The sequence below is a fragment of the Canis aureus genome, chromosome 19 (assembly GCF_053574225.1).
Source record: "Canis aureus isolate CA01 chromosome 19, VMU_Caureus_v.1.0, whole genome shotgun sequence".
NCBI lineage: Eukaryota > Metazoa > Chordata > Mammalia > Carnivora > Canidae > Canis > Canis aureus.
This window is the reverse complement of record NC_135629.1, coordinates 17,939,351-17,952,841: the sequence shown is the minus strand read 5'-3', so window position 1 is coordinate 17,952,841 and position 13,491 is coordinate 17,939,351. Positions and strand designations below refer to the sequence as shown.

General features: G+C 36.3%; 1 protein-coding gene across 9 annotated transcripts in view; it reads left to right on the top strand.

Annotated features, from left to right (window-relative positions):
* Window positions 1-13,491, top strand: part of CHL1 (cell adhesion molecule L1 like) — a 195,940-nt gene that overhangs the window by 93,150 nt on the left and 89,299 nt on the right. For 3 of the 9 annotated variants that reach the window (XM_077858038.1, XM_077858040.1, XM_077858039.1), the window contains one exon: window positions 12,568-12,609. The exons of the other annotated variants lie outside the window; for them this stretch is intronic. The gene's annotated coding sequence lies outside the window, so the exon portion shown is untranslated. The remainder of the gene's footprint in view (window positions 1-12,567; window positions 12,610-13,491) is intronic. 9 annotated transcript variants of the gene reach the window in all.

Genomic DNA, 13,491 nt, shown 5'->3' with positions numbered 1-13,491 from the left:
AAGTTAGCAAAGACAAATGAGTTTTGAATAGCTTCATCCCCTGGAAATATAAAATGTAAGCTTTTAACAGTATAAGGAAATAACTAATGCTATTTCCTTATTTTTATGGATATGTTTACCTTCATCTTTTCATTTTATGCGGTCACTTGCAAAATAAATTGAATAAGTAAACTATACAGTTTTCCTCATGTTGATTTTGGTTTTGTTTTTTATTCTTTGTTCCTCAGAGGGAATTAAATACCCAGCAGTGGAAAGAAGCCCTACCGTGTGGCCATACAGTTGGTTTTCTTGTAACAGCAGTTTTAAGACCATCAATATAAACTTACAATAAAAATAATCTGGTTCATATAAGCAGTCTTATGTGAGAAAAAATTCTGAACATTGATAAATGCAATTACTAACGTATAATTACTCTTCAAATAAGAAAATTTTAAAGAACACCTTTTTCCTCCTTTTAGAAATTTTGACTGATCCATATTTGTACTGGCTGCCTTAGAAGTGTTTGGTCTGTGCTTTTTCAAAATGATTGTCAGCAAACATAATGAGCCTTGGACCCATCCAATAGCTTTGCTAACATATGTCTGCAGCAGGACTTTTAACATCCTGCTGACTGTGCTGGTCCTGTGGAGCCTCACAGCAGGAAAGTTGTCTTTTGCAGCTCAGCTTATGAATATAACCTTTACATGTTTGGAAATACTCCTTCTGAGGCAGGATTTATACTCATGCCTTGAATCCAAGTGCTTATTTTGATATCAGTGTTAAACAGAAGAAGGAAGAGCTGACAGTGATTCACCTTGCACTTATCATTATGTTAAAACTATCTGTTATCAATGTCTCATTCTCTATTGCATTTGCCACTGTGTATAAGCTCTGGAAATGATAAAGGCGTTCCTTACAAATTCACATTCCAGAAATGCTGACTCTGTATTTTAAGTGCTGGAAACATATCTAAGTGGCAGACATATCATTTTTATTAAAAGTGCTTTAAGTCAGGACCATAAAGGTTGTTGTGGTAGTGCAAACAGGGCAGCTGTTGCTTGAATGGGGGTCTAATCTTTTAGACACTGAGGGACTATCTGTGGTAAGTGCACATATTGAATCACAAAGCTTTGCTTGCCTTTACTGAAGACTTATTTAATTTGCTATTTTACTTGTGGAGATCAAGAGTCAGCTTGTATAAGCATTTAGTATATCCTTTTAAAATAATTATTTTCTAAGTATAAAATTATTACATGAGAAACACTGTCTACAGCACCACAGTGGAAATTAATATAGCCAACATAATTAGTAAGTTGGATTCCCCAAGCCCCAGGAGGTAAATCTTGTTAGGGGGGAAAAATTAATGTTCTTATCTAAATGAAGTACCAATGCTTCTTAATGATTATTATCAACCTGATTTGTGGGCTTATAGTAAGACCAAATAAATGTTTATTGATTGCATTTGGATATAAATATATAGATACAGCACAGTACTTCAGATTAGTTTAGAAAGTAAATAATTGAAAAAGAAAGTAAATAATTTTACTTCCTTTAAACAATGAACTATTATACAGTTGTTAATGTTTAGAAATGGTGAGGTAGAAACTATAAAAGAAAACTTGACTGGCTGGGAAAGAAATAGATTGTATTTTCAACCAGTTGGATCCTTCCCTGTTTTTCTGAAAAAACAAAACAAAACAAAAACAACAACAACAACAACAAAAAAAAAACAAATGTAAAACAAACCAACCCCCCCCCCCCATAAATGTGGAATATTTATTCAGAAATCAAAGGTCAAACAGAATGTGTTCTAATGTTTGTTGAGATGCTGGTGAATTTCCTACATCTTTCACTCTTGTGCTGCTGTCAAAGGTTACAAATGATTCTGAGCCACTATGACTTGAAGATGTCATTGAATATATTTACGTGTGTTACATTATGCTTCCTGATGCTAATATGGGGAAAGGCTATAAAAGAATTAACAATAATGGTTGGAATCAAGCAGGCTATTTTTTATCTTAACTATAAATATAAATTAATCAGAACTCATATTACATAATATTTATTTGTAGGAGCTTAGAAAAACAAACTAGGGTTACATTTTGAGTGATATTTGAAAAATAATGACCGTGTACAAAAGACAATTTGTTGTTGAAAATGGCACATTTTCATTCTTTTATATGGCTGAATAATATTCCAGGGAGAGAAAGAGAGAGAGAGAGAGTATGTGTGTGCGTGTACTACAATTTATTTCATTCATTGATATATAGTTGGGGTGCTTCTGTGTCTTGGCCATTGTAAATAACACTGCAGTGAACAAGGGGGTACATATATTATTCTTTTTTCTGAAAACAAAATTATTATACTAGCAAAAGTACACCACAGTGAAAACTAACATAATCATCATAATTACTAAGTTGGATTCACCACATCCCAGGATGGAATGTATTTTTACCTTCAGAAGTGAAGTTAACCAGAATTAAGCTTTCAGACTACTCACTGTGAAAATGCATGACAATATATGCCTAATTGGAGTAAAATTACAAGTCATTAATTTATTCATTTTTACTGATTTAATAAACATTTATAGAATGCTTGCTGTGTGCCACTGTCATGCCGTTCTAAGATATTTTAGATTACGTATTATTGTAATTATACTTATTAAAATGATAATTTATAGATAAATGGAACTTTGGCTTTTTTTCTCCTTCTAGTCCTCTCTCCCTTTTTTTTCTCTCCCTCCCTCTTTTCTTACTCTTTTCTTTCCTTTTCTCTTTCCTTTTCTTCCCATCTGTCTCTCTCTCTCTTTCTTTCTTTCTTTTTTCTTTCGTGTTTGCCATAAATATGATTCCACCAATTCATTTCTGTTGATAAGACACAATTTGCCTTCCAATCCCCATTCTGCATCTATCAGAGTGGAGAAACAAAGCTGGACTTCAACACATATTTGGGGAGGGTCTATTAAAATAATAAGGAGCTAAAGGTCCATGCAGAATTCCTTTCCTTACATAAACAATTACCACACCAAGAAGGTTAGAGAAGGCAAAGAGCAAACAGCATTTAATTTGCGAGAGTTTCTACTACTGCAAAAGTGCAAAAGGAGCAGCTGCTTAAACATCACTTGCCCTTTGACTAATGGGCAAAAGCACTAAATGGGACTTATGTGGGTAAAAGTTAAACAAAAGTAATACCACCATCACCACGACTACTATCAAAAACCATATTAAAAAGTAGCTTGAAGTTATAATAAGAGATTATGGATGCAGAATTTTCTATTGTTTTGTTCCTTGAAAGTGTGAGTGTAGAAAAATAGTTTCCCTCTACTCTCCTAGGTTCTTGATTGAAAAGCCCTGTAATAAAAGACAGATTAACAGGAGAAAAAAACAAACATAAGTTTAATAACCTGTATACCTTCTATATATATGTGAGATACCTCAGGAAAACTGAATAACTCTCCCAAATAGCTCAAGCCATCACCTTAAATACCTTCTTTCAGCTAAAGCAAAAGAAGATGTTGGGGGGAAGGGGATGCCTGTTTGGAAGTTTACCAGGAAAAACACAGTAAACAAAGGTCAGGTTGTTATGTAGATTTAAGTTGTTGCCTTCATATTGATAAGAGCTTCTAGACTTAGAGTCCTCCCCCTCTTCCTGGTACAGCCAAAACGACACCCTTACAAATGGAGATTTCCCTTATAAATGTAAATGTCTGTTACAAAAGGATAACTCCAAGTTTCTCATTTGCCTGCTGTTTCTTAAAGATAATAAGCCTAAAATAATCCTTAGGCCACTGAGGCATATTAGCTGGCAAATTCTACTTCTCTTCAAAAGTAATTTTTTTTTTCCTGTTCTGAATCATCCACTTCTAGCAGGGTCCCTAAATAAAAATGTAAAGGGAAATGTTAGTCCTATTCTAAAACAATGAAAAATAAATTATCTGCCTTTAAATGTGCAGTTTGAATTGGAAGTATTATAATGTCAATGAAGCACAATTTGCTGTGCAAATGAAAAAGGCTGATAAAGCAAAGCAATGACTTTGGCTTTTCTTCTGTACTTCCTTTACTATTAATTATTTGCTACTTACCAAATATCAGGCCACTTATCTAGTGAATGAAGTATGTTCTGTTCCATTGATCCCAGGCTTATGTTTTAAGAAATGATTGTAGATTGGTCATAAAATCATCACTAACTCTTAATTCTCATTTGATTTGAGTTTAGAAGATGGAGCCATATCATGTCTCCTTCCTGGGGGAGGGTAGGAATCAGAATCACAGTACAACTCTCCCCAAGGAAATACTCCTCTAATTTCCATTCAACATTTCATCTCTTTTTTTTAAAAGTCTTTGATTTGGGAAGGAGTTTCGCCTCTTTTTGGTGAATGCTGAGATTTATGTAGCATATTATTTGGAATTTATTTCTTGAGCTTCTGTTGTCTCAGCTGAAATTTCTACTTTAATATCCCATTATGCAATCAATTACTTAATTGATAAATACTTACCTGTTTTTTTCCAAATTGGAAATTATTCCTGGCCTATCACTGAGTTACGCTCTGTACTCAAATATACAGATTTTTGTATCTTTTATAGATATTGCAAGTGACCAAAACTTAAGTACTTAATACTAAATTCAGAATTCATTTCATCATATATGAAAACTATGTGAAAATATGGGTGGACCTGGCCTTAGAGATACCTAATACTAGGACTCACATGCTTTTAACCTCTCTCATACCCATCTCTGCTTCTCTTTGTGTGACTCAGGCCTGAGGACCTAAGAGCACCTGGCTCCAGAGGTCCCAAACAGACAAACTCCGTCATGCACCACTGACAAAATTCAAAGGCAGAGAGACAAGTAAGTGGTGGTGAAGCAAGAAAGGGATTATTTTAGTGAAACCAACACTGGGAAGACAGTTGGACTAATGTGTTAAAGGCTGTCTCCAAGGTGCTGAAAGTACTTCTAGATTTGTTAAGGAAAATGTGGGTGAAAGGTCGGTGGATACTGCAGCTGGGTCGTAAAGATCAGGTTAATCATTGTTTTGAGGTCAATCATGTAGGTAACTCAACAAAGGGTAGTTTGGGTTCCCATCATGGAATGATTTTCTCTCGGGTTTTGCCAGATTTAAACAAGAAGCTGGAAAGAAGAACTTAGAACATACAGACTGAGGTCAAAATGGAAGTGGTTAAAGTCCTCTTTCATTTGTGTACATTTCTTTTCTTTCTTTTTTTCCTTTTCTCTTTTCTTATCTTCTCCCTTCTTTTCTCATTTACTTCTCTGTGAGTGTAGAACCATGGTCATTGGTAGTTTCTGACTCATTCTTTCATAGATTCATGACCACAAAGGAAAAGAAGGTATAGAAATTCTTAGGGAATTGTTTTCACTGCCCACCCTTGAGTCACAGGTTCATCTCTTACACCTGTCACAGTAACCTGAAGAGGTCAGAGAGTCTAAGTGCTTTTTTAGACTATGAGCACACACCTGGGACAAAATCTGTTAGAACCTATTAAAAAAAATGAGAAGAGGTGGACATATAATAAAAATATATAATATTATTAGACATAAAAATATTATTAGACATAATGGTTGTCTATCCTGTCAAGAACAAAATACAGATAATACAGACTTAAATTAGAGCAGAGCAGTTAAACCAATGTACATGAGATCTCTTTTTACATTTCTTGAAATACATATGTGTATAATTACAACAGTAGAATTGATAGTGAATTCAGGGGAATATGGTGAAGTGATAGGAAGCATGTAGAGGAGAAAATGTGTATTAGAGAAAAATGAAAAGATATGTGGGAATCTGGAAATTAATATGTAAGACATGGATTGGAAAGGTACCAAGTGAAAGGACTATAACCGAGTCCTAGTTAGAGGATGGGGAAATAAATATGAGGTAGAGAGACAGAGATAATGAGATAAAAGAATCAAAGCATGACATGAGTACAAGAAGAGAGGAAGAAAAAAAATTAAAAAAAAGAAGAGAGGAAGAGAAGAGATCAGAAAAGTGTAATTTGTGGTAAGAAAATTAAAGTGATATTACTATCATTATTATAATACTATTAATGTTATATTTGCATTTGCTTTTTTTTTTTTTTTTTTTTTTTTTGCCATGTAGAACATTTTGGCTTTATAAGGAGGCATATTGTAATTTGAGAATTGTGAGTAAAATTAATTTTAGATTTGTAAGTGCCTTTCAATATGGTATGAACAAATAAAATAACAATTCTCAAAGAATAGTGCTATTTTCAGCCAATGGAAGGAAGGCATCATATATTTTGAAACCATACAATACTTCAAACGTTGTGGTGAGAGAACAAAGCCATCCAATAATGCATGAATGATCTGTATTATGGAAGTCCTTGTTCTGATGGAACACTTCAAATACCATTTGGCTGTCATTTCTCCCTGGTTTGCTTTATATCCCATGGAGATGATCTGACCTTAAGCTTTTGTTAGCTTCAAAGAGAGCTCCATTCTTGCCTCATCTCTGCGGGACTGGAGAAACAGACCCTTGGCTAACAACAGGAATCAAATTGATTGTAATATTGTGAATTCTTTACTCTGATGCAGGAAATGTTATCTGGGCCATCTCTGTGGTTTAGTGTTTATAGGGTTGCATTAGAGTTCAAAATACAAATCAACTCTTGGGATACCTGGGTGGCTCAGCAGTTGAGCATCTGCCTTCAGCTCAGGGCATGATCCCGGGGTCCAGGGATCAAGTCCCACATCGGGCTCCCTGCAAGGAGCCTGCTTCTCCCTCTGCCTGTGTCTCTGCCTCTCTCTCTCTCTATGTCTCTCATGAAAAAATAAATAAAATCTTAAAAAAAATACAAATCAACTCTGTAGATCTGGTATAGGTATAAGGTCCAGAGGTAGAGTATATTAGATGGCTCCTTGACAGTTACCTGTGATTATGTTAGTAAACCTCCTGAGTGGACTTGTTACTTCCATTTCAATGTATATAACTTGTCTTCTTTGCTATTTTCAGTAGTTATAATTCTGGAAAGGGAGACTATATCAATAATATAATTATCAATATATAATTCTGGAAAGGGACAACATATGAATGTCCATCAGATATATCCAATGAGGGACACCTGAGTGCCTCAGTGGTTGAGCATCTACCTTTGGCTCAGGTCATGATCCCGGGGTCCTGGGATTGAGTATCACATCAGGCTCCCTACAGGGAGCCTGCTTCTCCCTCTGCCTATGTTTCTGCCTTTCTCTCTGTGTTTCTCATGAATAAATAAAGAAATAAAATCTTAAAAGAAAAGATATATCCAATGAGGTCTAACTCGGAATTTCAGCCCATTATGTTAAATAGACATTAAAAAATGTGTTCTTTTAAGAAATACCTATTGGAGGCTGAGGTAATACAATGGGTCAAATTATTACAAACAAAATTAAACTCCAGCAAAAAATAACATTACAAACAGACTCCTGTAAATTAAGAATCTGACCAAATATCTAGATTTGCTAAAATTTTAATCATGAGGCACAGGAAGCCCTATAAAACTGGTCCCAATGCATGGTCTGACAAGAGAGGACCTGAGAATTTTATTCACTGGAGGTCAAGAATGTCTTCCTGTTTTTCCTGTGCCATATGATTACCTAAAGGAGAAGTCCTTGAATTCCGGTGAATGAAGCTTCCAAGTTCTTTCTTGCTGCATCAGAGCATGTGCTGGGCCCATTTTTACAGAGGAGATCTGTAAGTGATGTGTGACATTTTCATTATTTGCACAAATGGAGTTTAGATTATAAAAATCTCAATTTTATATTCAGATAATTGCATAACTTCTCCAAATCACCATGCCCCATAAACCATAGATTCCAAATTTGTTTGCCATAGACAAAGCTAGACAGTCAACATTTCATAAAAAAAGAACTTTCCCGTCAGTCAGTGCCATTACCTTACATTTCAGGAGGAGTGGTACCTTGATAAAGGGATAGAATGAATGGCAGTCTTGCTGGATAACCATATTTTTTCTACATGTTTTCTTGGTGATGTGGATGCAGAGAGTAGTTAAAAAAATCCCTTGCCCTCGGGCAACCCCAGGGGCTTAGTGGTTTAGCGCTGCCTAAAGCCCAGGCGTGATCCTGGAGACCTGGGATCGAGTCCCAGGTCGGGCTCCTTGCATGGGGCCTGCTTCTCTCTCTGCCTCTGTCTTTGTCTCTAATAAATAAATAAAATCTTTCCAAAAAAAAAAAAAATCCCTTGCCCTCACATATTTTTTTATAGTCTAAGGAGAGGAACACAAAATCAATACCACAGATCATGAATCTGAAACTATGAGCATGGTACATGGCACATAAGTCTCTTCATAGATGGTAATATTTAAAAAAATAGTATTTTCAAGGCAATAGTGAAGCTATAACATAGTTTAATATTATGAGAAAGGTAAAATCTTAGTATATAATATAATCGGTACAAGTTTCAAGTTTATCCATTCTGCTGACATTTACCAAACAATTGTTCATGTGTGAGATACTACATAAGGATAAGTAAGAGGGAACATTCCTGCATCCTGTGAGCTTTCAGTCTTGGAGGAGACACAGCTAGGTAAACAAATAATACACTGTAGCATCATGTTAAGTGAAATAAGTTAGAGAAAGACAAATGCTGTTCCAACCTTTGTGTGTATATTCTCACGTACATGTGGAACCTAAAAAAGCCTAAACTCAGAGATCCAGTAGAATAGTGATTACCAGGGGTTGGGGATGGAGGCAATGGGGAGATATTGGTCAAGTGTTCCAAACTGGAAAAAAACAAACAATATAACCCAAACCCTGTGATATTAGAAGGCTTCTTAAGGAAGTAAAACTGGGGGAAAAAATAAAAAAATAAAAATAAAAGAAGTAAAATTGGGTTGAGACCTGAAACATAAAAAAGTTATCTAGGCAAAAAGCGAAGGGAGTGAACAGTGCTTTCGATTGAGGGAAATCATGTGGCAAGAGATAGTGAAGAGTTTGAGGGCAGTTATGAGCAAGGAGGAGAGAGAGGGAGACGTGCGCAGGGCCAAGACCATTCAGAATTTGTGGGACATAGAACGTTTTTGATTTGTATTCTAAAAGTAGTGAGATGCTGTCAGGGAAGAAAAACCTACCTTGCCCTTTAAGGCCCTTCTAACTGGACTAAGAATCAAATTGACATGAGACAGATTAATAGGACAAAGTCCAATTTAATTTTGTGAGTATGGAGAATCCACAGAAATGTGCAAATTCCAAACAAAATGAGGCAAAATGAGGTATATACCTTATTCTGATCTAAGAAGAGGTCTGAGACCTTAAAGGGAATGAATGCAATCCTCAAGAAGATGAAAACGAGTAAATATTTGGTAAAGAAATGTTTGTGAGCCATTCAGAAACAATGGACACAGAGGACTTTGACCAAGACTCTGCCCTTGTCTACTGTACCAAGTTCATATCATAATGCAGTTATCAATGATAGCTCTCTTCTTGGAGCAAGTCCTCTATCTAGATTAGGTAGTCAAGTGGAGAGGTAAAGAGCTTTTCCTGAATCGACTGGGGTTTGGTTGCTTTTTAACATAAAATAATCTTCATTTCAAAGTGGCTCATCTTAGAGTGGCCTGCCCTTGGCTCTTACAGTGCCTTTGACACTTTCCTTTTTATTTATTTATTTTTTTAAAGAATATATTTATGTATTTGAGAGAGAAAGAGAGAGAGCATGCATGAGCCGGGGGAGGGGCAGAAAGAGAGGGAAAAACAGACTCTCTGCTCATCAGGAAGCCTAACATGAGGCTTGATCCCAGGATTGCAGGATCATAACCTCAGCAGCTACTTAACTGACTGAGTCACCCAGGCACCCCTGAAGATTTTCCTTTTTAAAAGATTATTGGCCTAGATCTTCTTTACCTATGTTAACCTTAAAATAAAACTGCTAGTTATTTTTTAAAAAGCTTTCGTTTATTTATTCATGAGAGAGAGAGAGGCAGAGGGAGAAGCAGGCTTCATGCAGGGAGCCGGATGTGGGACCTGTTCCCTGGACTCCAGGATCATGCCCTGAGCTGAAGGCAAACGCTCAACCGCTGAGCCAGCCAGGTGTCCCAAAACTGTTAGTTATTTTACCAGCAAAAGATGAACTTACTCAGGGACATGGGATCCCTGGGCGGCTTAACGGTTTAGTGCCTGCCTTTGGCCCAGGGCATGATCTTGGAGTCCCGGGATCCAGTCCTGCATCGGGCTCCCTGCAAGGAGCTTGCTTCTCCCTCTGCCTGTGTCTCTGCCTCTCTCTCTCTTTCTCTCTGTGTCTCTCATGAATAAATAAATAAAATCTTAAAAAAAAAAAAAAAAAGTTGAACTTACTCAGGAGGAGCAGAGAATGGCCCTCCAGTAAAACCAAGCGATGGCAAAACCATAGTCTGAGGAACAAAGGAAAGGAAGGCTTTTTTATGTAAGAAAAGGGGAGCTGGAAAAAAAAAAAGAAAAAAGAAAAGGGGAGCTGGGAAGGCTGTTATAATCAAAAAGTCCATTGGAGTAAACTGGAAGTTTAAAGTATAGTGGTTTTTAATTAGCTAAGTTATGATTGTTTCTTGTTGGCTACACTATTGCCAGCCTTTCTTCCTCCTGCTGAGAGAGTAAATCCAAGTGTGCACCCAAGTGTGCAAAGTCTGTCTCAATTGGGTCTGCAATTGACAAAAAATGACAGGACATGAGAGTTCCCCCTGCCAAACCTCTTGACTTATTTCTAGTGGGGCTTCCCTTTATTAATTTTCACACCTAGATAATACAGCCCAGATAGGGAGTGCTGAGGAACCAGATCATGAACAGATGGGATTCATCATCTCCCTGGAGGATGTGTGTTAGGAATGGGCTGAGCCTCAAGAAGGCCTCTGCATAGCTTTTCCTTCATGCACAAATACACATGGCTTGCTTGGTCTCCAGACCACTTTTTTTGGTATCACCTATTGCTTCAGATGGCGACGACTCATCTCTGGAGAATTTTTTTTTTTAAATCAAGAGAATGCAAAAACAAACAAACAAACAAACACTTTTTTCCTGCTTAAGAGAATTCATAGCCAACCTCCTACTGGCAATTCAAACCTGATAAACAAGCAAAAGTGACTTGTTAGAACCAGCAGTTACCTTTTGAGTACCATTATCCTCCATGGAATGATTCAACACTTAATGGAGGTGATTTTTGTTTGCTCAGAGAAGGGATTCTTCTGCAATTACATAGCACTTTGCTGAGACTCAGCCTTGTCTAGTTAAAAGTATAAGGAACAAAATGCAAAATTCTTGCTGTGAAAATCACTTCTTCTAAAGAAGTGCTTCATTGCCGTAAAATAGTTGTCATTGCTATGCTTCTACTTTTTGGAAATTGCCTTCCTGCCTGGGGATCTTCTTCCAAAAAGAAATCACTTTGGGTGACTGGGTGGCAGTTTTTATTTATCAAATTATTCTATAATACATTGTACTGTAATTACACCTGGTCATGGATTCACTTTACTTCCTTTTTGACTCTGTTGGCTATATTGAATTCAGGTTGCCTGACAAACCACAATATTTATGAAAACAGTATATATGCAGCTGTCATTTATTAATAGTATTTTAGTAGCAAAGAATGATAGTTTGAGTTCTCTCATTTAGGAGAAGGAGCTCTAGAACAAGGAACAAGTACCGAGGGGCTAAAAAGTCACTTGTAGTTCACATGAAGTTTGATCCAAACACATAACCCTTTTTTGGGGGGTCACTGTCACTTATTAGTGACTCCAGATATATCAATGAACATAGTAGTGTCTTTAGAATTATAAAATATAATGTAAAAGAAAATTGTTCCAGAGTGAATATTCTTTGTACTCAGGGCAATAAATTTTAAGCAAACAAAATTTAGTTTAGGAAATTTAAAGATCAAATTGGTTTTATTTAATGATTCATGAATGGGGCGACATCCCATCTACCAAGTAGAAAGGAGCTCTGAAATGCCGTACAAAATGGTAACCTCAGGCAGAAGAGTGCAGGAACAAGGGAAAAGTGGATGGATCTCATCTATGTGGTTTAGAATGGGTCTATCAGGCCAATTGCCTCACTACTGCTGACCAGGAATTTCCAAAATAACTGCTTTAAGATTACAATCCTGGAAGAGATTGAAACTACAGTTTTGTTAGGTATTAAGTCTTTTTTTGTTGATGTGAGGCTTAGTCCAAGTGACTCCATTTTGGTACTTAAAAAAAAGTCAGGATAAATGAATTAATGGTGAAATGTTGATGAACTTAAGAACATTCATAACACTGGCAGTGATCTCCATCCAAATTGTAATTGTATAGCCAGATAAGTTTGAAATCTTTCACAGTTATCTTTCTTTCTTTTTTTCTTTAATGATTTTATTTATTTATTCATGAGAGACAGAGAGAGAGAGAGAGAGAAAGAGAGGCAGAGACACAGGCAGAGGGAGAAGCAGGCTCCATGCAGGGTGCCCCACACGGGACTCTATCCCAGATCTTCAGGATCATGCTCTTGGGCTGAAGGTGGCGCTAAACCACTGAGCCACCTGGGCTGCTCAATAGTTTTCTTTCAATGATTTTTTCCTCAGCTGAAATTAGAATGACTAATAAATTCTGTCTTTCCCAGGAAGAGCCCCATAAACCTTACCTGCTCAATGAATATCACTCTGTAAGTTGCCTTTTTACTTAACAGAATATCATACATATATGGTAGCATTTATGTAGTAATGATAAATTGTACACTGTATTATATATTATATATATTTCTACAGAAAAGTTTCTGGACTTGTTATCCAGAGTGCGAAGGAAGAGGGGAAATGTGTAATCTTTAATTATTGTTTTTAATTAACAAGCTAAATTATAATTAAAGTTCTATATAGTAATAAGTTTCATTACTTTCCTTTGGACTTTTACAGGGATGTGTTTTTATTATAAAATAAAAACTAATTTAAAAATGGTATGTGATAAAAATTTAGTACAATTTCTAAAAAAATAAGTGTGTATCGGAATCAAAAGTCACGGGCACTGGGTGACTCAGTTGGTTAAGCATCTGCCTTTGGCTCCTGTCATGATCCCAGGGTCTTGGGATTGAGCCCCATATCAGGCTCCCTGCTTGGCAAGGAGTCTGCTTCTCTGTCTCCCTGCTGCTCCTCCTGCTTGTGCACGCTCTCTCTGTCTCTCTGTGTGTGTCAGGTAAATAAATAAAATCTTTTAAAAAAGGAATCAGAAGTTGTAAGATTATTTTCTACTGTTAACACATGAATTTAGGTAAGCTGTATAACTTTACCCCAGAAAATTGTATCCAACTGGTTATTATACAAATAAAAGAAGACAGTTCAGAATGACATATAAGGCTGATTCTGCTTTCTTATTCTTATTTCCTATTCATGGGAAACAAGTACGAGATCTGAACAGTTTAGCATCTAGGTCATTGGTTTAGGATTTTGCATTAATTCATCTCATAAAAGTATAAGGATGATCAATCAACTTTGTCAGGTCTAATGCCATCATCAAAGTGATGATGAGCTAAAGGAAATTATAAGCTATTTAT